Source organism: Micromesistius poutassou (assembly GCF_964030765.1).
Source record: "Micromesistius poutassou genome assembly, chromosome: 1".
NCBI classification, from domain to species: domain Eukaryota; kingdom Metazoa; phylum Chordata; class Actinopteri; order Gadiformes; family Gadidae; genus Micromesistius; species Micromesistius poutassou.
The window spans coordinates 16,964,452-16,990,076 of NC_140271.1; the positions used below are offsets into that span (position 1 = coordinate 16,964,452).

The following is a 25,625-nucleotide window of genomic DNA, read 5'->3' on the forward strand; positions in this document are numbered from 1 at the left end:
TATAAATTTATCAGACAAAGAAGTGAAGTTGCGGGATTTGAAAAAAATATGCTTAATACCGCTCTGAAATTTAAGCCCTACTAAATGACAATAAAGTGAATAGTAAGTAATAAAACAGATCTCAACATGGGATGAATCCAACTCCACACCATTGGTCCATGAAACAGCAGTTTTTCTCCTCAATATGAAGGACGAGTTGTCCTAATGGACCTCGCATTAGCTGCTTGGAATGTCCTTCTCCATGCCGAGGCCACCGTAGCCAGGTCCACTGATTCCCATCATAAATATTTATTCTCTTTTGCCAAGAGGCTGGGCTTGAACACTGCCAGGGCAGTTGCCATGCTAAAAATAGCAAGTTGCTACTCTACTGAAAGGCATCGGAGAGAGTGGCAGTGACGGTGGGTGGTGTCATGGTGGATCAGGGAGGGGGAGAGAGATGAGGGAGACTCTGATTCATGCAAGCCACTGTCAGACAATGACACAGCTAGGGGGCTGGGGAGGATAGACAGAATCAAACATTCTGGTTAAACAGTAAATGCATAACTACATATTAAAATCCTTTGGCTCATCACTCGCCAGTGAGCCACGCTCATATTGGGCTGCTTGTTATCAAACAACAGCCTGAACTGCTACTGGAGAGGCTAGCGGTACAGTGACTGTACAGTAACGGCTGGCTGGTGGGGCACAGGGAGGCTGACGGCGTTGAGCTACAACTCAAGTAGGGATTGAGCCAAAACTGCTTTTTCCAAGTATGGGGATCATGCTTAGTAACAATTGTATAGCCTTATAGCCATAGCTTCTTTAAGTTACGTTTACCTTAAGTCAATCAAGTTAATGAAGTATTCTTTCCGTCTGTCCCATAAAATAGCATGCATTGTCTCACTAGATAAAGAACTAGCTGTGTATTCATTGCAGAAGAACAATTTATTTTTGCATAAATATAACAAAGTCCCTGCATGCTAAGCTTCCATGTAAGCCACAGGCTAAGATTAAGCTGCAGCAATAGATGTACTCTAAGCTGTCTATTCAGTAGGCATAGGCAGAGCTACATCGGTTGGTACAGGCGATGTAGGTGCCTGCACTCACCTACATTAGTAGGTGAGTGTGAAGCTAAATCAGTAGACATATGCTAAGCTACATCAGGAGACGTAGGGGAAGGCGCAGGCTAAGCTACATCAGAAGGCACTGGTTTAGCTACTTCACTAAGCACCGGCTAAGCTACTTTAGTGGCAGTAGGGAGGAACTGAGATTTATAATCCCTTAATCATAGTTTCTGTACTCAAGAGTAACCCAGATATCTGATTGGGGGATGTGAAGAGAGTGAGTGTGGCACACATGGGGACCTGAGGGGTATTCCTTCAACCAAGCTAAAGGCAAAGCCGGGCTTATTTCTCCAAGCCTCGCTACCTTCAGCTCTAGAGTCGGTACCTGGTCGGTACCTGGTCGGTACCTGGTCGGTACCTGGTCGGTACCTGGTCGGTAGCAGGTTAATTGTCTGGCTTACTTGATGAGGCGTTTCAGAGAAGTCAACAAGAAGGCAACAAGTGTACCATCAGAAGGTTCCGCCATGCCTAGTCCTCATGATTTTGTCATACATTTACATATATTAAGTACAAACAGCCTATATTTTCCCTAAGGGTCTAAGATTAATGATGCAAATTAAATAATTAAATGAATTGCCATCTATTGTTATCGTGGATATTTTCTCAACACATTATTATACAAATCTATGTATTCTACCGTAATCGGGAACCAGCAGTTGGGTGAGTTGCTGGCACTGTGGTGCGGGCGACCAGAGTTTGTGTCCCGAGAATGTCATAGAATTATTGGCGCTGGCTTATTTTTTGTAATTCCCTTTAGGTCAGAGAAAGTAGGCCTAACAATTGGCTTTTTATATAATAAATATGTCTTACAACTTCCCCAGAACCCAAATATAACTTTCAAAAACCCATGGTAAAGTTAATGTTAAAATTAATGTTACTGATAGGCAGGTAGCGGAGACCACTTCTGTTGAGATAAATACTACGGTTAGTCAATTTAGAATATTCAAAGAAATGGAAAATAAATGGCATGAAAAGTGTTTTGATTTCTCCAGTAATCCTTCCTAAATTACTAATTGCGTGGGGATTGAACCCCGGACGACTGCGTGCAAGTCCGACACGTTACCTCGAGACTATCTCCCTGATTACAAAACCATGGTCAATATTCAATTAAAATATGTTACGCTTAATACTACTTATGCATTCAACAGATCGGCGATTTTTTTGGCAGGCGGCCTCCCTGATTTTATTAATGGTTATGGTGTTCCCTTTTTGAGTTATTATATGCTTGTAATCCTCATAGACCTCCACAAGCAGCTTCTGTTCGCCACCCGAAAATATCCCGCTTGGTCCTTTTCGGACATTTGATCCATGATTCGACATTCACGGTTCTGTGCTGGTTACATCTCGTGAGCGAGCATAATCCACGTGGCACAAAAATCGGCGCTCTGTTGAATGCATAAGTAGTATTAAGCGTAACATTTTAATTGAATATTGAGTAAGCAGGGAGATAGTCTCGAGTTAACGTGTCGGACTTACACCCGGTAGTCCGGGGTTCAATCCCCACGCAATTAGTAATATAGGAAGCATTACTAGAGAAATCAAAGAACTTTTCATGCTATTTATTTTCCATTTCTTTGAATATTCTTAATTAGGGAATTAATCAAATTCATAAAGGGAATTACAAAATGAAGCCAACGTCAAGAATTCTATGAAATACACTGGACACGAACTCGGGTCATGCGTATCACAGGGCAAGACCATTCACCCAACTGCTGATTCCTGAATACACTATAATACATAGATTTGTATAAAAATGTGTTGAAAAAATAGCCACAGTAACAACAGATAGCAATTCATTGAATTATTTCATTGCATAATTTAATCTTAGAAAAAATATACGCTGTTTGTATTTCATATATGTACATTTATGACAAAATTGTGAGGACTAGGCTTGGTGGAACCTTCTGATGGTACAATTGTTGCTGACAGATGGATTTCTCTGAAACATCGCTCAAGTTAGCCTGACAGTTAACCTGCTACCGACCAGGTTAGTTTGGTCGATGAGTTGCCATGGTTACTTAGCGGCGATCCCTTGTCAGGTTAATGGAACGCAACTCTAGCTGAAAGAAACCAGGCTAAGCGAAATAAGCCCGGCTTTACACTTAGCTTGGTTGATGGAATACCCCTTAGGACTCTTTCAACACAACCCTCTAAGAAGAAAACAAAACGACAGCAGTCCAAACCAAAGCAGCATCATACTGTAAACGGTAGCGTGTCCTAATGGTGGCTCTGTAGAGCACAATATCTCAATCTTTGAAATGTGAGACAGGTGGTATTTCCAATTACAATATTGACACAAAAAAAAGATTTTGCGTTCTTGTAGCACTGCAAATTGATGCAAGATGTCAACATTCTATACATTATCTGAGCTCCTGACTCTTTTGATTTCTACATTTTATATGTGAGTCGTGAGATGTATTTTTCACCAGCTACCTGTTCCTACTTAAAATCGATGCCCAGAGTTAGAACGTAACAAAAATGGGTTTAATAATTCTTTATCAGAGAATTTGTTATGGAATTAACCAACCCAAAGAGGAAGAGAAGACCAATAAGCTTTTGCCTTCAAGGATGATGATCCCATAAAGTGTGTCTAAAGACAGCCATTCACTGAGCCGTAGCCTATGTCAACACCACTTAACTGCTGCTAAGCTTCTGATCACCAGCTCCTTGCTCCTGCACTGCAGCCCCATGGGGAAAAAAAGGGCTGACCAAAAGAGTCCAAACTGAGAGCAAGGTTATATGTTGTACAGCAATAAGCACACGATGTGGCCTCTTTTTGTTATCATACCCCCTTGGCGCCTCCCTTTGAATACACTGAACCTTTCACCGGTGTGGGCAATGACAGGGCCCACTGACCACATCCCCGAAAAAACACCAACAACACCTCTCTGCCCTGCCTATCTGGGACACAAATTAATTAGCGATGTCAACAAGTGAGCAATGCATCACGCATTATCGAAGGGATGCGTGGACCATATGTGCAGAAGTGTGTACGTGAGGTTATAACGGGGAAAGAATGGCATTCGCCTGCAGTGAAGCAGCTTAACAATAATTCATCATTGATGCATCAATTTACGGTTCCTTCGGCTACAGCAGTTTGACAGTTTACGATTTAAAAAATAAAATAAAATATAGTTAAGCATATACATTTAACATCAAGCTAAAAAAAAAAAAAACTTAAAATCAAGCTTAAAAAACAATTCCCTACAAACCTAACAACCTGCGGGGATATGGTTACTCAAAGACATTTCATTGTACAATGCACTGTACACAAAAAGTCATAAGGAATTAACACAATCCTCATTAAAACAATTTCGGCAAACTTGACAGAACACTAAAAGCAAGCATTAGTTGAAAGGTGGCCTCAGCTGAAGCTGGGTATCGAACATTTTGTCCAACATAATGCTCAATACATTTGATGCATGTGCAAAATGCTTTTTTAGTGCAATCGAATCAAATGCAACGTGTATCAGTGCTATCGATACAAAATAAGGAACCTACCTATTCAAAATACCAGAACAAGAATTGGCAGTGAGGGTTTGTATTTTTTCATAAGAACCCCTGTTAGCTGAAGGAATTAGCATTTGGGGGATATAATTTATTTGAGGTACATCATGTATGCAAGTTAAAGACTGTGCATGCAGATTTGAACGACAATATTTTAAATCTTCGCCGACTGCCGATAATAAAAACCCTGGGCAATGCAATAACACCGACGTCAGAGGGATTAACGTCAGGCTGACCGAACGGCACAACATGTTTCACTACTGCCACTGGCCTGCTTTAGATGTTTTACAATCTCATTTAAAAGTTAAACTGTAACATTAGCTATACCCGAGGATGCGAAAACAAGTTAATGCAAGCTCGTCCAGATGTGTAGGGTGTCCATTGGTGTTCCCTACCATGAAGTGTTCACTGGGTCGTTGTCGACGCTGATGCCTCTGCAGCCATTTTGTAGTAACTGGTCGGGGAGGAAGGAGCTCGCGTCGCCGCTGCGGGCCACGTGACCATCAACAACAAACACACTAGTCCCCCTCCTCTTACGCTCCGCCTCGCCGTTACTATGACAACAACTGAGCTCTTCCATCTTTCTCTCACCTGGCATTTTATTTAATTCCTCACCTGGCAGTGATTGATCTGTTAACTGCGTTGGTGTGTGTGTGTGTGTGTGTGTGTGTGTGTGTGTGTGTGTGTGTGTGTGTGTGTGTGTGTGTGTGAGTGAGTGAGTGAGTGAGTGAGTGAGTGAGTGAGTGAGTGAGTGAGTGAGTGAGTGAGAGAGAGAGAGAGAGAGAGAGAGAGAGAGAGAGAGAGAGAGAGAGAGAGAGAGAGAGAGAGAGAGAGAGAGAGAGAGAGAGAGAGAGAGAGAGAGAGAGAGAGAGAGAGAGAGAGAGTGAGTGAGTGAGTGAGTGAGTGAGTGAGTGAGTGAGTGAGTGAGAGAGAGAGAACGTTTTGCACATCACGGCACGTCATTTGTGGCTTTACCTGTCAGTATGCCTCACGATTAGGTTCGATTATTTTCACCAACAGAGGGCGACACATTGTTATTTTTTACTTGGCTACTACTACCACAGGGCTCTGCAATTTTGCAATTGACCACACACACAGGGCCGCGGGAAGTCATTTTGAACAGGGGGTGCTGTGAAAAAATTGTTGTTTTTTTGGACAAAAAAAACTATGAACCTATAGGCCTATTTAAAATACATTTAACAAATGAATAAATATATTGAGATTCACTACTTTATTGTCATATACACGCTATAACCAGTGGCGTCACTAGGCTGTTTTATTCGGGGCTAAAGCCCCGGATATTATTTAATTAGCCCCGAAGATAATTTTTTGGTTAAAAAAAAATCAACTTTCCGACGGTCCTTGAACGCCCCTCGTTTACCGCACGCAACAGAGCAACAGGTGAGTCAGTACACTTCAGCAGTCGGACTCAGTATTTACAACAGGTTAGTAGTGAGCACAAGCTCTAAATTTCACTGTCTTTATTATATGTCAGTAATTCAAATGTCTGTAAACGTTTTGTAAACCAACTGATTAACTAACAGTTAATCAGTTAATAAGAAATGAATGAAGAAAAACATGTAAAGAATACATGACTGTGTAACTCATTAAACAGTCATTAAATAGTTCACTTTTGCTGAATGTTGACTGTTGGTGTGTTTGTGAATGAGACACTTTTGTGTTTTGGCAAAGGGAAGTTTGTGAAAATGTGTATTTTTACTATTTGGTATTTATTGGTATATTTACTGGTAACCATGGAATGCATTAATTAAATTCTGTCTAGAAGTGATGAAATTATTCTAGTCACTAATGGTAGTTAGTTATTTGTTGGATGTCCCATGTGCTATACACTAGAACGAAACATGGGAATTCCAGGGGCATCTCAAAATAAAGTAGCCTAGTCCTTCTAGAAAGAGAATAAACAGTTTAAAAACATAACCAGACTGTTTACCACCTCAAGTAAATTAACTTATCATATCCCCAGTCAGATCCATATATATAAATGTAAAATCTGTCTCACTTGTATTCATTTTACTCTGAAATAACTTGAATGGAACTTTAGATGTCTGGGGATAAGCAAGTTATATAAGATAAGTTTATTTAGGTAAAGCATGATGAAAAAATTTGCATGCGCAATAGAGAATACAACTTTTTTTTAAATCCTTTTCCCTCTGGGCTGAGCCCCGGATGTTTCAGAAGCCTAGAAACGCCCCTGGCTATAACAAAGCAATAGATTGCAATAGTTCACTTCACAATAACGCTATAACAAAGCAATAGATCGCAATAGTGGTCAGCTGGCATGAACCTGACTCTGAGTCACTGCACCCATCTACGTTTGTCACACGCGACTCTATTAGCTCCAAAATCCTTTTACGCACACCAAGGAAATAATCTCTGACTGAACGTTATTGAACAGAGCGACTGAACGATATGCAGAGGTGGAATCAAATGAAGACGACGCGTGCGAGGAAGACAAGTCACATGGAAGCAGGGTGGGAGGGAGGGAGCCCGGCGGCACTCAGAATAAAGGGGGTTTTGATCAGGAGTTTCTACGGGATAATTGTCAGGGTCTGCTGTTTGGAAAATGACTGGCAAAAGACTTCCGTCAAACAAAGAAATGCAATAATGGATTCATGAGGAGTGTTCATTTCTCTCGAGACACACACACCGCATATACAAACTCTCTCTCTCTCTCTCTCTCTCTCTCTCTCTCTCTCTCTCTCTCTCTCTCTCTCTCTCTCTCTCTCTCTCTCTCTCTCTCTCTCTCTCTCTCTCTCTCTCTCTCTCTCTCTCTCTCTCTCTCTCACACACACACACACACACACACACACACACACACACACACACACACACACTCTCACACACACACACACACACACACACACACACACGTCCTTACTCTTAAGCGTTTCCCATGCCGTCAACCACCTCACCATGCTATTCTAACACACGGATTAACATGTAAAAAAGGCAACATTAACAAGCTCCAAAATCCTTTTACGGACACCACACTATTTGAACGTTATTGAACAGTTCTCCACATCCATTACGAACACAGAAAAAGAGCAGCAACACAGCAAAGAACACACACACAAAATAGTACAAAAACATAGTGTGACGTTAAACTGCATGAATAGATAAAGTGTAAGTGTAAGTAGTAAAGTGTAAAAGTGAAAGCGCGCGGCGGCACCATGCTCTTACTTAGAGCTGCAGGCCGGGTGCCCTGGCTACAGCAGGTGTCCAAATGTCGAGGTGTGCTCTGGGGTCGTGGAGATAATGTCTCTCATGAGGGGACGAATGTCCAGGGAGTTCAGAATGTCAGTGTGGGCATGCATCAGCGAAAGGTGTGTGAGTCTTTTCTGGGTCATGGTGCTGCGTACCCATGTCTTCAAAAGACGCAAGGCGGAGAAAGTGTGCTCGGATGAGGCCACGGAGATGGGTAGGCACAGACATAACTAGATCAGTTTTTCTGTCTCTGAAAACATGGCTCTTGTTTGTGGTTGGAGCTTTGTTAAACATGAAGATGCTACATCTTGGACTGTGACACACTTAGACCCTCTGTCTTTTGTGACAGCGGCAAGCTGCTTGGCGATGCTTGGTCCAAGCATTTTGAGCTGGAGTTCAAGGCGGTCTGTGTCAAGCTCCTCCGGGAGCTGAAGGGCCTCCAAATGGACGCTCCTTCCCTCTGCTGCTTTGATAACAGCCCTCTCTCGCTTTGCGGCAAGTTTCATACTGGCCTGATCAAATCTTCTGTCCAGCGCGGCCAATATCAAATCAATAGCCTCGAAAAAGCTACGTCGCCAATCCACTGTTTGTGCGCCATGCACCACTGCCTCTGGCTCTGTAGTTTGGCGAAGGCGAGCTGGGGTTTTGCTCACTCTAGGGGTGGTGGTGTCTGGCATTTTCAGGGAGGTTTGTGATGCGCAGATTTCAACCTTGCGGATCAGCTCGTCCACAACTGCATCATGCCGGAGTGTGGCTATTTGTTCTCTCAGCACACCTGTGCATTCCAGTGCACCTTGCGCACTTGCTGTGGCACTCTGTAGGCTTGTGGCAACTGCTTCACAGGGCTCGAACAGGGCATGGGAGCATAAAAGACCGAAATATGTTCTCCCTTTTAAAGCCTGTTTGTAGAGTCCCCCGATCTTAGCTCTGCTGTCCCCCCTGACACTCTTGTCATCCTTCAGCTCGTGCAGTGTAGTCAGGAGAGTGGGGTAAGCTGCAATGACGCATTTAATGGCCATGTCACGGATACGCCACCTTGTCGGGCAAAGGCCTAAGATGTTGACACCATCTCATCACAGCCAAAAAACGATTGGTAGAGCTGTTTTTGCTTTGATGACTCTTATCACAGATGAGACACCCTATCGGCCACCTAAGTATCGGCCACAAGACTCACTTCACGCGCGGCTTCTTGGAGAATCAAATCCAGTGCGTGGTTGCTGCAATGCACATAAAGTGAGTGCGGGTTTAACTCTTTAAGCCAAGCTTGCACGCCTGAAAAACACCCTGACATATTAGCCGCTCCATCAAAACAAAATCCTGCGATGCGTTCAATGGGGATGTTTAGTTTTAAAAAAATATCCTTGATGCAACTGAAAAGAGTTTCTCCAGTGCTGTCCGGGGCATTATAAAATCCCAAAAACACAGTGTGAGGCTCCAAGCTGCTGTCAACATATTTCAGACTGCAGGAGAACTGCTCAGTGGTGCTAATGTCAGTTGTACCGTCAGCTGTGAGGCCATAAAATCGGCAGTGCGATGAGCGGGCAACAATTTCCCCCTGGATAGCATGAGCAAACTTTTCAATTATTTCATTTTGTATAGTGTCCGACATCCAGTTGTCTCTTCCTTCTATCCACTTTTTTTCTTCAGGGAGATCATAGGTGCGCTCCAGCATCAAGTCGTATAGTATTCCTTCGCGTGCTGTGTCGCCCCTGAAGGCAATTCCCTTGCAGCCAAGGAATCGGATGGTCCTGATGAGAAGCTCCAAGCAGTGTCGAGCAGTAGCCTGCTTTCTGGCATGAGCGCTGGATAAGCGAGCATCTATGGGGACGTCATCCAAAGCAGCCAACTTTTGTATTGACTCGCTGTGCAACTCTGATCTCTCATGCTCGTTAAATTTTTCAGTGGCTTTACGCCAATTTGAAAAGCCGGCATTCACGAAGGGGTTGTCTTTCTTAAATTTGTCTCTAGGTATGACTTTTTTTCTGACTGCTTTCAGGCAAACAAAACACAAAATATGATCTGTCTCTTCCACATAATGAAGCCACTGAGCCACCAAGCCGGTGCCACAGAACGTGAACACGTTTCTTACCACAATGCCTTGCAGGAAATTTGAAACTGGATGTTGGCTGGAAGGGCTCGTCTAATCCAAACACGCTAGGCTGGGTTGGGGGTGCTGGGGCTGGGCCTGCTGGTTCAACTGCAGGCAGAGGCGGGCGGACAGTCTCCTCACTCCGGCTGCTCTCCGTTGTCGTAGTTGTGGCTCTAGTGTTCTTCTTCACTGGTGGTGGTTTTCCAAAAAAATCTGAAATGCGTTTTTGTGCCATATTTCCGTGTCATTCGTGTCATTCGATTTATAGATAGGGCTAGGCCATTACATGGAACGAGCGGGAAACCTTTACCCTGTGACCTACGCCTCCCTGACGTTGACAACGTAGGCTAACTTCCGTGAACCTGTGTTGATTAGGCCTCAAAATAATTAAATTAAAATCCAAAATACACGTAATAGCCTACGTGTGTCAAAATAATTTCCCAAAATATTCATGGAATTCAAGGAATTTATAAATTGTGCAAAATATTTTTAATACTTTTTTTTTCTCCCTCTCGCTGCAGGGGGTGCTGCAGCACCCCCACTTCCCGCGGCCCTGCACACACACACACACACACACACACACACACACACACACACACACACACACACACACACACACACACACACACACACACATACACACACTAATAATTAATCAGTCCATACTCAATCAAACTTGGCCTCCAGGAGTCTTCTTTATATTTGCTAAACCATATTTATACCCACAACATGGGAAGTCTTCATATAAGATCACTTTCCTGTGCACTTAGAGATAGGTCTATCATATTCGAGCCAATGAGTAATTATTTTTCTCTGCTTGGTCTTAAAATGTTATCCCTAGTGTCAAACTATTATAACAAATATTAGTCGAGTGCCTTTCATCCGCAATATAACCCAGTCAACAGCAACATATCCACTCTGAATAGTTCTCCATCTGAAATCCAATCCAATGCAGAAAGGCAATTTTACATTTTAACAATAACTGTCATTGGCCCTTCTATTCCATATACACTATTTAAATTGTGCTAATGTTCATATTTTTATATTCCCACCAATAAGTACAGTTTATGGCTCATTGCCCCCTCCTCCTCCTCCTCCTCCAAAACAAAAAAACTGTATGTAACTCACATTGCATATCCTCTCCCCTTCTCCTCCTACCCCCCTTCTCTCCTCCTCTCACCTCCTACTCCTGTCATTATCCTTGCGCCCCCTCCTCCCCCCCCCCCCCCCGTCGTCATCCTCCCCCCTCCTTTGCGACTGCTCTTCCTAATTCTTTCTGTACATTTTTTTTCAGCAAAACACACAGAACTTAGTCATTAAACACCTTGCCGACAACACAGCATTTATACATATGGGTAGCATCCCCCTACAAACACACACACACACCAAGAGGGGTACTATCTCAGGACTCTTGTGTCCATCCTTCTGTCATCGCTATCCTCCAACACCAGCCATCATAAACACATGAATTATTCAAGCTTTAGCATTATTGCCCACTTAATAATTCAGCAGGTCTTAATTATTGTCATGGTTATGTGATATTTATTGGCATTTTGAACTCTGGCGGCCCCTAGTGGCCGCACATATGCTATTTAGGTATTTCCTGTTCCCCTGCAGCCCTAATTACTCCTGACACCTGTGTCTCGTTTCCCCTGTCACATGACCAATCAAGCCATGTATTTAAGCCCTCCCTCTGACAATGATCTGTGCTTAGTCTTTGTTGTGCCACTTTGTACTCTGACGTGAGCTTAGCCTGAAAAGAGAATTATTATTGATTCACTGTGTTTTGACCCCCCTGCCTGTTCTCTGGATTACCCACTCGGATTTGCCCTTTAGTACGACGCTTTGAACTCTTTGTATTTTTTGACCAAGAGTCTACCTATGTTTAGTTTTCTTTTGCTTTTTGGAATTTTGCCTTTGTTAGACTTTTTGACTTTGACCTCCTCAGATCTTCTGTGTGTTTGCCCTTTGGACTTGTTACAATAAATACCACTAAATTAAGCCATCTCTGCGCTTGAGTCTACACCCCCCTTGTCCCAACCCTGACAGAAAGACTAAGCCAATGGATGACTCAGCAGGGACCTCGGACACAGCCCCCCAGGATTTATCGGATCTCGAACGCATCATGGCTACCCTCAACAGCTTCGGAGCTACCATGGACACCCATGCCCGAGTCTTGGCCGATCAGCGGCAACGGGTCCAACAACACGACCAAGCTCTACAAGATATACTGACAGAAGTACGGAGGATCGGGGATCTACCATCTCCAGCACCTGCTCCCAATCCAACTCCGGTACCGTCCCCTGCACCACCTAGTCACGAACCAAGACTGCCCGCACCACAGAGATATAATGGGAACCCAGGTGGGTGCAGAGGCTTTTTGACACAATGTGATTTGGCATTTGAACTACAGCCCTCAATGTATCCCAGTGATCGATCTCGAATAGCTTACTTAATCACCCTAGTGACTGACAAGGCTCTGGCCTGGGCGACTGCTATCTGGGGTCAACAGGGCGCTATCTGCTCTAACTATGCAAATTTCCATGAAGAAATGTTGCGTGTCTTCGACCGGTCAGCAGTTGGCCAGGAGGCAGCCAAAAGGCTTCTTAAACTTCGACAAGAACTAGGCAGTGCTGCTGACTATGCAATTACTTTCAGAACCCTGGCAGCTGATAGTGGGTGGAACGAGCCGGCTCTAATCTCAGCCTTCTATGATGGGCTGTCTGATGTCCTGAAGGATGGGTTGGCTACCGTGGAGACACCCAATGACCTTGAGACATTGGTCTCCCTGGCTATTCAGCTAGACAACCGCCTGCGTGAGCGCCATCGTACCCAACCTCACGTCCGAAGGTCGGCTGATGTTCCAGCTCCATCCTGGAGTCCTGCGTCCACATCGTCCAGTGATCCTGAGCCCATGCTAATTGGAGGAACCCGCCTCTCTCAAGCTGAAAGGGATCGCCGTAGAAGAGAGGGGCTATGCTATTATTGTGGTAAGGCAGGCCACCTGCGAACCTCTTGTCCTGACATCCCGGGAAATGGCCGGCCCCGTCAAGATTAGGGAGAATTATGACCGGGGCAACATTCTCTCCCGACTCCCCGGGTGCAGGAGTATTCTTACCGGTATGCCTATCATGGGGAGAGCAGCGACACACCTTTCAGGCCTTCATCGACTCCGGCGCTGCTGGAAATTTTATGGACATTAATGTAGCCCGACGCCTGCAGGTGCCCCAGATTACAGTTAATCCTCCCTTTGTTATCTCTGCCCTTGATGGTCGCTCCTTAGGTAAAGGAAGAGTGACTGTTGCCACCTCTCCCCTGAGACTCCAATCAGACATTCATCGGGAAGAAATTACCCTCTACCTGATTGACTCACCCGGGTTTCCTGTGGTTCTTGGTTTTCCATGGCTGAATCGGCACAATCCCTGTATTGATTGGGCCACTGGAACTATTCGTGAGTGGGGACCCACTTGCCATGCCACGTGTCTCCTGCCGAGTTCGGCCCGACCACTGGTGGAACCTGTTGATGCCTTGGAGCTAGCTCAAGTTCCCGTTGAATATTTGGACCTGAAAGAAGTCTTCAGTAGGGTAAGAGCATCTACACTGCCCCCTCACAGGCCCTATGACTGTAGCATTGAGCTTTTGTCTGGCACCAGCCCTTCCCGTGGGCGTATTTTCTCCCTGTCTTTGCCAGAACGTGAGGCCATGGACAAATACATTAAAGAGGCCCTGGCTACTGGATTTATTCGACCCTCCACCTCTCCAGCCGGGGCTGGATTCTTCTTTGTGGGCAAGAAGGATGGAGGGCTTCGACCCTGCATAGACTATCGGGCTCTAAACAAGATCACCATCCGTAATCGCTATCCTCTGCCACTAATGTCTACTGCCTTTGATTTGCTCCAGGGGGCAAAGTTCTTCACCAAGCTTGACTTGAGAAATGCGTACCACCTCATACGCATCCGCGAGGGCGATGAATGGAAGACCGCTTTCAACACTCCAACAGGGCACTACGAGTATCAAGTTATGCCATTTGGTCTTACTAATGCACCTGCAGTGTTCCAAGCCCTTATTAATGATGTCCTCAGAGATATGATTAACCACTTTGTTTTTGTCTACCTTGACGATATTTTGATTTTTTCTAAGTCCCTTTCAGATCACCGTCACCATGTCCGGCAGGTTTTACTGAGGCTGCTGAAGAACCACCTGTTTGTTTAGCCGGAGAAATGTGAATTCCATGCGTCTGAGGTGACTTTTCTAGGCTTCATCTTGAAGGAAGGACGTGTTCAAATGGACCCTGTGAAGACTCAGGCTATTAGGGACTGGGCATCCCCTAGGTCTGTCAAAGAGGTCCAGCGGTTCCTGGGATTTGCCAACTTCTACAGGAAATTCATTAGGAACTTTGGCACTGTAGCTGAGCCAATCTCTGCCCTCACTAAGGGTGGTGTGCCATTCATATGGACTCCTCAGGCGGAAGAGGCGTTCAGACTACTCAAGGAGCGTTTTTTGTCTGCACCTATCCTTTGTCTGCCAGATCCCGCTCTGCCTTTCGTGGTTGAGGTGGATGCATCCAATGTGGGGGTTGGTGCAATTCTTTCCCAGCGTGTCTCCGATGGGAAGTTGCACCCTTGTGCATTTTACTCTCGTCGCCTATCCCCCACTGAGGCTCGATATGATGTTGGGGACAGAGAGCTATTGGCTGTCAAGATGGCATTAGAGGAGTGGAGACATTGGCTGGAGGGGACCCAAGATCCGTTCTTAGTCTGGACCGACCATAAAAATCTGGAATATTTAAAACAGGCCAAGAGATTGAATCCCCGCCAGGCTCGGTGGGCACTTTTTTTTACCCGGTTCAACTTCACCATCTCATACCGACCAGGCACCAAGAACAAGAAACCAGATGCTCTATCCAGACAGTTTGAGGCCCTCGGTGCCGAGGAAGACAAGGGTCCCATTATCCCCAGCTCTAGGATTGTGGCTCCGATCCGCTGGGGCATTGAGGCCGAGGTCAGGAGCGCTCTCCAGCAGGATCCAGGACCTGGAAGGGGTCCACCTGATCGTCTTTTTGTTCCCCAGAGGGTGAGGTCCAAAGTTTTACAGTGGGGGCACTCTTCCTGCCTGGCTGTACATCCTGGCTGTCAAAGGACTCTGGAGTTTTTGAAGAGACGTTTCTGGTGGCCGGAGATGGAGAAGGACGTCAAGTCGTTTGTGGCAGCATGCACTGTCTGTGTTCAAAGTAAGACACAGCATCAACGTCCTCAAGGTCTCCTCCACCCTCTCCCTGTTCCTGGTCGTCCTTGGTCACACCTGTCAGTGGACTTCATTACTGGTCTTCCCTCCTCTGAAGGTAACACAGTTATTCTAGTAGTGGTAGACAGGTTCTCTAAGTCCTGTCGCTTTATTGCCTTGTCAAAGTTACCCTCTGCTCTTCAAACTGCTAAACTAATGTTTGAACATGTTTTCCGAGTCTATGGGCTTCCCCAAGACATTGTGTCCGACAGGGGTCCTCAGTTCACCTCCCGGGTGTGGCGAGCCTTCTGTAAACTAATTGGAGCCACGGCCAGCCTCACATCCGGGTTCCATCCCCAGTCCAATGGGCAAACTGAGAGGGTCAACCAGGAGCTGGAGGCATCCCTGAGGAGTCTAGTGGCTGGCAACCCATCGTCCTGGAGTTCCCGGCTGCCTTGGGCTGAGTACGCCCACAACACACTCAAGTCCACATCTACTGCCATGTCTCCATTCCAGTGCCAGTTTGGTTTTCAGCCACCTCTGTTTCCTGAGGAGGAGACGGATGTGAGTGTCCCGTCAGCGCTACAGTTCGTGAGACGGTGTAAAAGGACCTGGAAAAAGGTCCGACAGGCTCTCCTGCAGACCTCCAAAAGGAACCAGCGCCAAGCTAACCGGCTTCGGAGGCCAGCCCCCAGCTTCCGCCCTGGTCAAAGGGTTTGGCTGGCCGCCAAGGACCTCCCACTGCGGGTGGAATCCCGCAAGTTGGCCCCTCGCTATGTGGGCCCCTTCAAGGTGGTCCAAAGAATTAATCCTGTGTGTTACCGCCTCCAGTTGCCTCGCTCCCTTAAAATAAACCCCACCTTCCATGTGTCCCTATTACGCCCTGTATTCACTTCCCCTCTTGCCCCTGCCCCTGAAACACCCCCCCCCCCCCCCCGTGTTATTGGAGGCCAACCAGCCTTCACAGTCCGCCGTATTGTGGATTCCCGTCAGGTTCGTGGCAGGTTGCAGTACTTGATTGACTGGGAAGGATACGGTCCAGAGGAACGTACCTGGATTCCAGCACGGGACGTTCTCGATACAGACCTCCGAAAGGACTTTCATGCCGCTCACCCTGACCGCCCTGGGAACGTCAGGAGACGTTCCTAGGGGAAGGGGTCCTGTCATGGTTATGTGATATTTATTGGCATTTTGAACTCTGGCGGCCCCTAGTGGCCGCACATATGCTATTTAGGTATTTCCTGTTCCCCTGCAGCCCTAATTACTCCTGACACCTGTGTCTCGTTTCCCCTGTCACATGACCAATCAAGCCATGTATTTAAGCCCTCCCTCTGACAATGATCTGTGCTTAGTCTTTGTTGTGCCACTTTGTACTCTGACGTGAGCTTAGCCTGAAAAGAGAATTATTATTGATTCACTGTGTTTTGACCCCCCTGCCTGTTCTCTGGATTACCCACTCGGATTTGCCCTTTAGTACGACGCTTTGAACTCTTTGTATTTTTTGACCAAGAGTCTACCTATGTTTAGTTTTCTTTTGCTTTTTGGAATTTTGCCTTTGTTAGACTTTTTGACTTTGACCTCCTCAGATCTTCTGTGTGTTTGCCCTTTGGACTTGTTACAATAAATACCACTAAATTAAGCCATCTCTGCGCTTGAGTCTACACCCCCCTTGTCCCAACCCTGACAATTATAGGCTTGATAGTCTACAGCAGGTCACAGAGAATTAGCATTCTAGCAGGTTCCATTCACTCAACACCTGATAGCTATCCCATTCTGAAGGCTGTATTTTATAGGAAGGACAGTGGGATATTGAATAGGAATCCACTTTATACATTTGCGAGCTTGGGAGGAAAAGTGTAAACATTATATTAGAAAGGTTTTATTGCTTCTGTCATTGGATTGCTACACCGTAAACATCCTGTATCAGATGCAGTTGGAAAAACTCTCACCCCCTCATAACTTAACCTTTCTCCTTCAACCCTCTACCCCCTTACCCCCACCAACCCTTGGGTCTCCTCCCAGGTTTTCAAGTCAGAGCATTTATGAGGAGAGGCAGAGGAAACATTCTTAGCAGCATCCTTTATCCTTTATCCTAGACCTCAGAGAAAGAGAGGAGAGAGCAAGAGAGAGGAAAGAAAGAGAATGAGGTTCAGGAGCGAGAGACAGAGAGAGGGAGAGAATTATATAAGTTAGAAAGAGAGAGAGAAATAGAGAGAGAGAGCTAGAGAGAATGAGAGAGAGAAAGATCAAGAGATCCAGAAAAGAGAGAGGGAGAGAAAGAAAGAGATAGTGACACAGCCAGAAAACACAGCCAGAAAACAGACGTGATATGAGAAGAATTTAAAAAAGAGGAAATCAATACAGTAGAAGACATGGTGGAGAGATAAGGCGGATTGCTCATTCAAGGCCTTGTTGACAATTTAATTTAGTCTCAATTGAGCATGTGCACCGTTATCATTTCTTATTCAATCCAATAGATTGACAGAATATAATGGATCAGATAACATGCTAATTTGTAGCTGTCTTCATGTGTGTTCAAAACCAATTGGGTTAAATGTTTAAAAAAAAACGACGCATTGTTGGATAGGGAAAGAGAAAGAGAGAGAGACAGAGAAAGTGGTAAGAGAAAAGATGGATGGATGGATGAAACAACCTGGGAAAAAAAATTGATTCAATTCAATTGTAGAACCGAAATGCTGATCCAGCCTTAGGATGACACGTTGCAAGCGCTAAATCAATCGCATGATGGTTTGTGGTTGTAACAAAAAATATGTTTTGTTTCTTGAAAATGCAAAATGGTTTATGCTACCTTGATCCAAAAACGTAGTGCTTGCTGCAGTCAAAAAAACTTTTGTCTGCATGTCTTGCCAACTAGATTGACCAATGAGGGAAACCAGACTGCTTTAATTAGTCCTAGCAGGTCAGGTGCTGCAGTCACCTGTCTGAAAGGGAGGGGCCAGACACACGTCTGCACCTCCAAGCTGCTCAGCAATACATAAATAAATCCAAATAAATCAAAGATATTATTAAGCTAAATTATAATGATGCAAAACATAAACTACATATTTTATAACCTTGTATACCTTAACAATAAATAATAACTATAACCATAAACCTACAGTAACCCATTCTGGCCCCTAGTTGTTCTGTAGATAAACAGTACAATTTAAAACATTTATAGAAGGCAGCCAAAATTCCAACAAAAAAAAAAAGTCCTTATTTCCTTTGAGATTATGCTTCATACCTTACAAAAATTACATATTTACATCATCCAAGTCAATCTTTTTTTTTTTTCATTAATATAGTTCATTAATCATAAAGTCCTTCAAAAGGGGAACAAAAGTTCTTGTTTCAAAAAATGTGAAAAAATAGTTTGCAGTCCAAGATGTGTGCAATGTGTGCAAATGTAAATCAGTATATGTGAACGAAAGAAAGAACGGGTAGAGAAAAAGAGAGAGGGGGGACTCATTCATGGGCTTCTAGAAGCAGGGCGAGCTTTGTGATGGGCCTGGTCAAGGCGCTGGTCTTGGTCTGCACCTGTCCTTGTCTCACAAATCCTTTTTTGTGTGGCAGGGTTTGTGTACCTCTGACACCACTCTGTCTTCGACAGTTGACACACTTTGTGATCACTGCCCTGACTGCAGAGTTGGCCTTTGGTATCCAATACCTTTGCCTCAGACAAGACAGGGTATGGTCCCTTTATGGAAGTAAATCTGTCTCATCAGATGTTGAAGCCATTGAATTTTAAGCACTGAATATTTATGCATTGAAATAACGTATCAATTTTTTTTTCTTATGAATTTAACGAAATATTCAAAGTTACAAAAATGCAATAGTCTTAATTCAGATTCAAAATGCTGTGTATTAATTTCAACTTAAATATTTTCAACATCCCCAAATTAAGCTGCAAAATTCAATGTACGAAATTCAGCGTTAACATCGGGGGACCCAAGGAAGAGCAATCGATCCTAGATGCTAGACTGCGGCCTCAAAACCAACGCTGATTGGCCGGTCATTCTGCGATCGGCTCCTTTCTCTATGGCAGGTTACCAGACTGATCGGTAAACACAACGGAGCTGGTGAGATCAGTCTCACGAGGCTAATACACGGGAGCTGCAGGCGGCTTCTCATTCTGCTGATCTGTGACTGCTTTAGCTAATGCTAGAGCCTCTCTTTGCTCACATCTAGCTTGTAGCAGGGCCTCAGCCTGGTCGTCGAATTTCACCTTTATCTGCTCAAACTGTTCCCTCTAAATCGGCCATGGTTTCCACTAAAAATGATTGCTTAATCTATCCTGTTTTCAACAATTTTCATTCAGTCCTTCTATTTGCATAGATCGCTGGTGCTAGGCTAGCGCAAGTCGACAGGACCCGCTAGCCTGCCTAATAAAAACAGTCTTACCCACTACTAGGGATGTGAATAACTCCAATTTTTCATGGTCAAATAATCAGTGGGTGGTATGAACAAATAATCGATTATTCGATGTGTGCCGACATTCACAAAGGCAGCCATGGACCATCGGCAAGAAATCACTTAATATCTTAAACGCGAAAAAACTAACTTTAACAGTGATCAGTGTTTGGGTAACACTTTACAATAAGGTACACAGAAACGTAGGTAGTTACTGAGGAACGAATGAGTAACGAATGAGGAACGAATGAGGAACGAATGAGTAACGAATGATGAACGACGAAGTGACAGTTACTCGGTAACTACTGAGGAGTTACTGGTAAACAGACCAGGGGACTACTGAGGAACGAATGAGCAACGAATGAGTAACGAATGATGAACGACGAAGTGACAGTTACTCAGTAACTACTGAGGAGTTACTGGTAAACAGACCAGGGGACTACTGAGGAACGAATGAGTAACGAATGAGTAACGAATGATGAACGACGAAGTGACAGTTACTCAGTAACTACTGAGGAGTTACTGGTAAACAGACCAGGGGACTACTGTATTCGTTACTGAGTAACGAATGATGAACAACCAGGGGCCCTAAAGTGAGTTACTCAGTAACTACTGAGGAGTTACTGGTAAACAGACTAGGGGATACTGTATTAATGAATCATTCTGTGAAATAGCTAAACTGACCAATTGATTATGAAAGCAACTGAATTTTCCTGGGATTTCACAATTAGTTAATAAATTAACAACGCACAGACAGGATGATTGTCATATTTTAATAAAGATATTCACAATACATACATTCATATTCACATTTAAGGTTTATTATGTGGCATTAGTAATGTTGAAGGCTTAAAAGCAATTGTCCACCACTGCAGGGCACGCTTTAAACCTGCCTCCCTTGGTTTCAAGCGCTGTCGAGGGCTGGCTTGGGTCCCACACTGGATCGACTGGTAGAGCTGGATCTGACTGAGGAGTTGTTACTCTTTCGTGAACCATTCGTTCACCAGTAGTTAAGCTTCATGAATCATTCGTTTACCAGTAGTGAAGCTTTTTGTGTACCTTCATGTAAAGTAATGCATCATACTGAGTTGTTACTCTTTCGCGAACCATTCGTTCACCAGTAGTTAAGCTTCATGAATCATTCGTTTACCAGTAGTGAAGCTTTTTGTGTACCTTCATGTAAAGTAATGCATCATACTGAGTTGTTACTCTTTCGCGAACCATTCGTTCACCAGTAGTTAAGCTTTATGAATCATTCGTTTACCAGTAGTGAAGCTTTTTGTGTACCTTCATGTAAAGTAATGCATCATACTGAGTTGTTACTCTTTCGCGAACCATTCGTTCACCAGTAGTTAAGCTTTATGAATCATTCGTTTACCAGTAGTGAAGCTTTTTGTGTACCTTCATGTAAAGTAATGCATCATACTGAGTTGTTACTCTTTCGCGAACCATTCGTTCACCAGTAGTTAAGCTTTATGAATCATTTGTTTACCAGTAGTGAAGCTTTTTGTGTACCTTCATGTAAAGTAATGCATCATACTGAGTTGTTACTCTTTCGCGAACCATTCGTTCACCAGTAGTTAAGCTTCATGAATCATTCGTTTACCAGTAGTGAAGCTTTTTGTGTACCTTCATGTAAAGTAATGCATCATACTGAGTTGTTACTCTTTCACGAACCATTCGTTCACCAGTAGTTAAGCTTTATGAATCATTCGTTTACCAGTAGTGAAGCTTTTTGTGTACCTTCATGTAAAGTAATACATCATACTGAGTTGTTACTCTTTCGCGAACCATTCGTTCACCAGTAGTTAAGCTTCATGAATCATTCGTTTACCATTAGTGAAGCTTTTTGTGTACCTTCATGTAAAGTAATGCATCATACTGAGTTGTTACTCTTTCGCGAACCATTCGTTCACCAGTAGTTAAGCTTTTTGAATCATTCGTTTACCAGTAGTGAAGCTTTTTGTGTACCTTCATGTAAAGTAATGTATCATACTGAGTTGTTACTCTTTCGCGAACCATTCGTTCACCAGTAGTTAAGCTTTTTGAACCATTCGTTTACCAGTAGCGAAGCACTTTCGGGTTAGTTATAAAACCCCAAACCACTGTTGATGACAATGAGGGATCTACAGCCACTTTAGTTAAAAATGTATACAACATAGGGAAATATATATATATATATACTGCGCTCATGACACATAATAACATATAACATAATAACAGGATAATATAGAAAATATTAACAATTTAAAACACAAACAGAAACAAAAAAAGGCATTTTAAAATGGAACAAAAATAAAGGCTGCACTTTTAACAAGGCATTTCTGAAGAACACTGAAAAAATCTAACAAAGAAAAGAAGTTTCAACAAAACTCAATGAAATGTTATTGGTGTTCGTGGCCAATGTCATGCAGCAATCTGCCAAGGAAGAAGACCCATTTTCTCCTCCTCCAGGTAGCTCCAAATCTCCCCCTTCCATACTGTGATAAAGTAGTAGAAGACAGAAAAATAAACATTAGGACCGACAATTAATAAAAAATTCTAGAACATGTCATAGTCAAAGATTATTTTGTTTGCACGGTTAAGAAATTATGCTGGTCCTCTGGCCAAAACGATGTGAATTTGATGAGTTTCAAAGTGTTTTTAAAGCCTAAGAAGGCATAAGTCATAACTGTGTGCATGACACAATAATAACATTCAATTACAACAATTACAATTGCTCAATAACTGTGGTATAATGACCGTATACCACAGCCTGTCGTGATCTATTGCTTAATTATATTATTTAGATATAGAGCTCCGGGAGTGCTGCGATTCACTCTAGTCTGGACTGCAGGGAGTGAACGCTGATTGGCTGTTATGTTACGTCCCTCAGGGAGTGAACGCTGATTGGCTGATGATACCCCTTCAGAAACATTTATATAGAAATTAGAAGATAAAATGAACATACCGTGATATAATACGGCATTACCGTATATGCCTCAAATCATACCGTGATATAAATTGTAGTCCATACCGTACAGCCCTACTGCATACCTTACCTATAAATGTATTTCATCCAGCTGAATAGGGACAATTTGCTCCTCTCGAAAAGTGACCCGCACCTCACTGACTTCCTCGTCGTTTTCCCTCTATGTTTATTACGTCGGCACTGCCTACAGAAGAAAACACATTTCTTCATGATAAATATTAATGTTACTGAACTTGAATTTATAACATGACATATCAGTAAACAAAGGAAGTCATCGATAAAAACCGTACCAAAAAAAGAATACTTACCACTGCAGTCCGTCAACGTTTGCGTTTTCCTTCATTTTCATGCTCTTTTTGCAGAGTTTGCATTTTATTTTGGCTTTAAGTAACTTCTTCTTTTGGAGCCATTTTATCAATTTTAATTTCTTTTTAAAAGTCTGTCTTCCCTCAATAAGACTGAGTACTTTAGCGTGCAGGGTCATGATAACTTCGCATCAAACCGTCTTCCTGTCTTGCACATGCGGACCCACAATGCAATTCGGGAGCGTCCCTTGTCGTCGACGGACGTGTACAGTGGGTAGGGGCGCGTTATACGCAGATCGTTTTACCCCATGCGTCGGACACGCCCACTCTCTTCCGTCGACGGGCAAGGAGGTCGTGCAGAAGGACTTGACAATGGAGACTCAGCGAAAGAGTAAGAGAAAAAGGCAGCCCACGGAAGAGCTTCCACATGTAGAGACAGCCATGTTAGAATGTAAGTACATGCTTTAAAGTTATTTCATTATTAATTGAGAGTGTAATGATTCGGTCACATTGCTTAGCTTCCTAAAATGAGCTAATTTGACATCGTACCACGTCTGTTCTATCACGTATTTTTTGGCCTTGCTAGCTAACCTTGTCACTAAACAATGGATTGCTAGCTGGCTAGATAGCCGACGTTGCAAGCAAATTTTAATTATCTGTCAAACACAAAAGTTTAACTCTTAACTAGGTCAAAAGACCGACGGTTCAACCACTTATCTAATGTTAAATTAGGCGAGTCAGTTACCACGTCTTTGAATAGTTTTTGGAGTTGTTTTTAACTACTAAAAAACCCGAAGACTGCTACATTACACTGTTATAGTGCTATTACGGTAATACCTTTCTCCCTGTTTTTTTTCTTTTCAATTTAGTCCATAGTTACAGTATGTAATGTTAACAACTGAATCTCTCAAACATGTCTTCTACACAATGGACTGCATGTGGAACCATGACAAATGAATTGATGATGATTTGTCATAAATCAAAATGACATATGATCATACATATTATTATTACATATTATAACATTAAAGACAATGGATAATGTCATTGCCCAAAGTGAATAAAACCCTTATTTCTTAACTAACTTTATATATATATTTTTAAGGTATCCATACAATTTTCAAATGAACAAAAACGTCACTCTGTATGCATTCATCAATATTCTTCATAAGGTATTGAGCCCCTTACACCAACCATTCTTTCTGTGCTCCAAAATGTTACAGCGCCATCGAGTCAGCGGGAACAATCCGAACAGCGCAGTAGCCAAACTGCAGCAGAGGAAGCAGGTAATTAATTTTTTATTTTAAATGTTAAGCATACTTAACAGATATACTCAGATTCATGTGACTGTGAAATGTAGTTGTACACAGTATAATGATTAATAACTGATGAACGTCACTATGAAAACACTATAATAGTGTTACTTTTAAACCTCTTTTCTACTTCCTGGTTTTATGATGTTAAAATAAGGGTGCTCACCTTAACTGGTTGAAGGCTAGTGTCTAGAGGGGATCCAAGACAAGAGGATGCTAGTAATATTTACTCCATTTGTATTTGAACATTGCAGTAACCAAGTATCTACCTTTACATGATATCGTAACCGGAAAGTGCTTTGGGAATGGGAAGGAACTTAGAACAGCAATGACATAAATTAGATTGAGGTCAGTTAAGCCACTTTAAGTTAGTCTACTAAGTAGAAAATAAAAAAGTTTTTGGTTATGGTTATATTCATGGTGCTGGATTAATTGATCAATTCTTACCCATTTATTTAACGAGCTAGGTGGTCAGCTGGTCCCAAGTCTGCTTATAATATCAAAGCCACGTCTGAACACGTCTGACTGTTCAAAGCAGCATAATGGATGAAGCTACAGCAGGAACATGGCTTTCAAATAACACTAAACAATATAATCCACTTATTCTACCACATGTCTAAACTATACAGTACTCCCACTTTACTCTCTAGTTGTGCTCATTTGATTTATAATAACCTACTGTTAAAGAGTACAGATAATACTACTTGAATAGACAGTACACTCACAGTACTCTTGATACTACTGGAAATTACAATTTAATAATTATTATTATTATACCTCTGTACATTCATTACTCTAGAATGTAATTTAGAACTAACTTGCCACTATATAACCCTAATACAAGAATAGTATTAATACTAGTAAACCCCTAACCAACTGCACTACCATCATCCTGACAAAATACTACTGTTAATACATGTTTATAATTTTCTTTGTTTCAGTCCTCACCCCAGAAGAGGCGATGGATCGCTACAGCCGTGTCAGATGAAGAGTTGGTTTTTGTTTTGTTTTTAGAGTGCCTTTTTTTGTTACATTTTAAAATGCCTTTTTTTGTTTCTGTTTGTGTTTTAAATTGTTAATATTTTCTATATTATCCTGTTATTATGTTATATGTTATTATGTGTCATGAGCGCAGTATATGTATATGTATTTCCCTATGTTGTATACATTTTTAACTAAAGTGGCTGTAGATCCCTCATTGTCATCAGTGGTTTGGGGTTTTATAACTAACCCGAAAGTGCTTCGCTACTGGTAAACGAATGGTTCAAAAAGCTTAACTACTGGTGAACAAATGGTTCGCGAAAGAGTAACAACTCAGTATGATGCATTACTTTACATGAAGGTACACAAAAAGCTTCACTACTGGTAAACGAATGATTCATAAAGCTTAACTACTGGTGAACGAATGGTTCGCGAAAGAGTAACAACTCAGTATGATGCATTACTTTACATGAAGGTACACAAAAAGCTTCACTAATG

The 25,625-nt window shown here is 43.0% G+C and overlaps 1 protein-coding gene across 2 annotated transcripts in view; it reads right to left on the minus strand.

Moving 5' to 3' along the window:
- Positions 1 to 5,045, minus strand: part of LOC311380671 (trinucleotide repeat-containing gene 6C protein-like) — a 103,686-nt gene extending 98,641 nt beyond the window's left edge. For both annotated transcript variants that reach the window (XM_084488405.1, XM_084488404.1), the window contains exon 1: positions 5,006 to 5,045. The gene's annotated coding sequence lies outside the window, so the exon portion shown is untranslated. The remainder of the gene's footprint in view (positions 1 to 5,005) is intronic.
- Between the last annotated feature and the right edge of the window lie 20,580 nt (positions 5,046 to 25,625).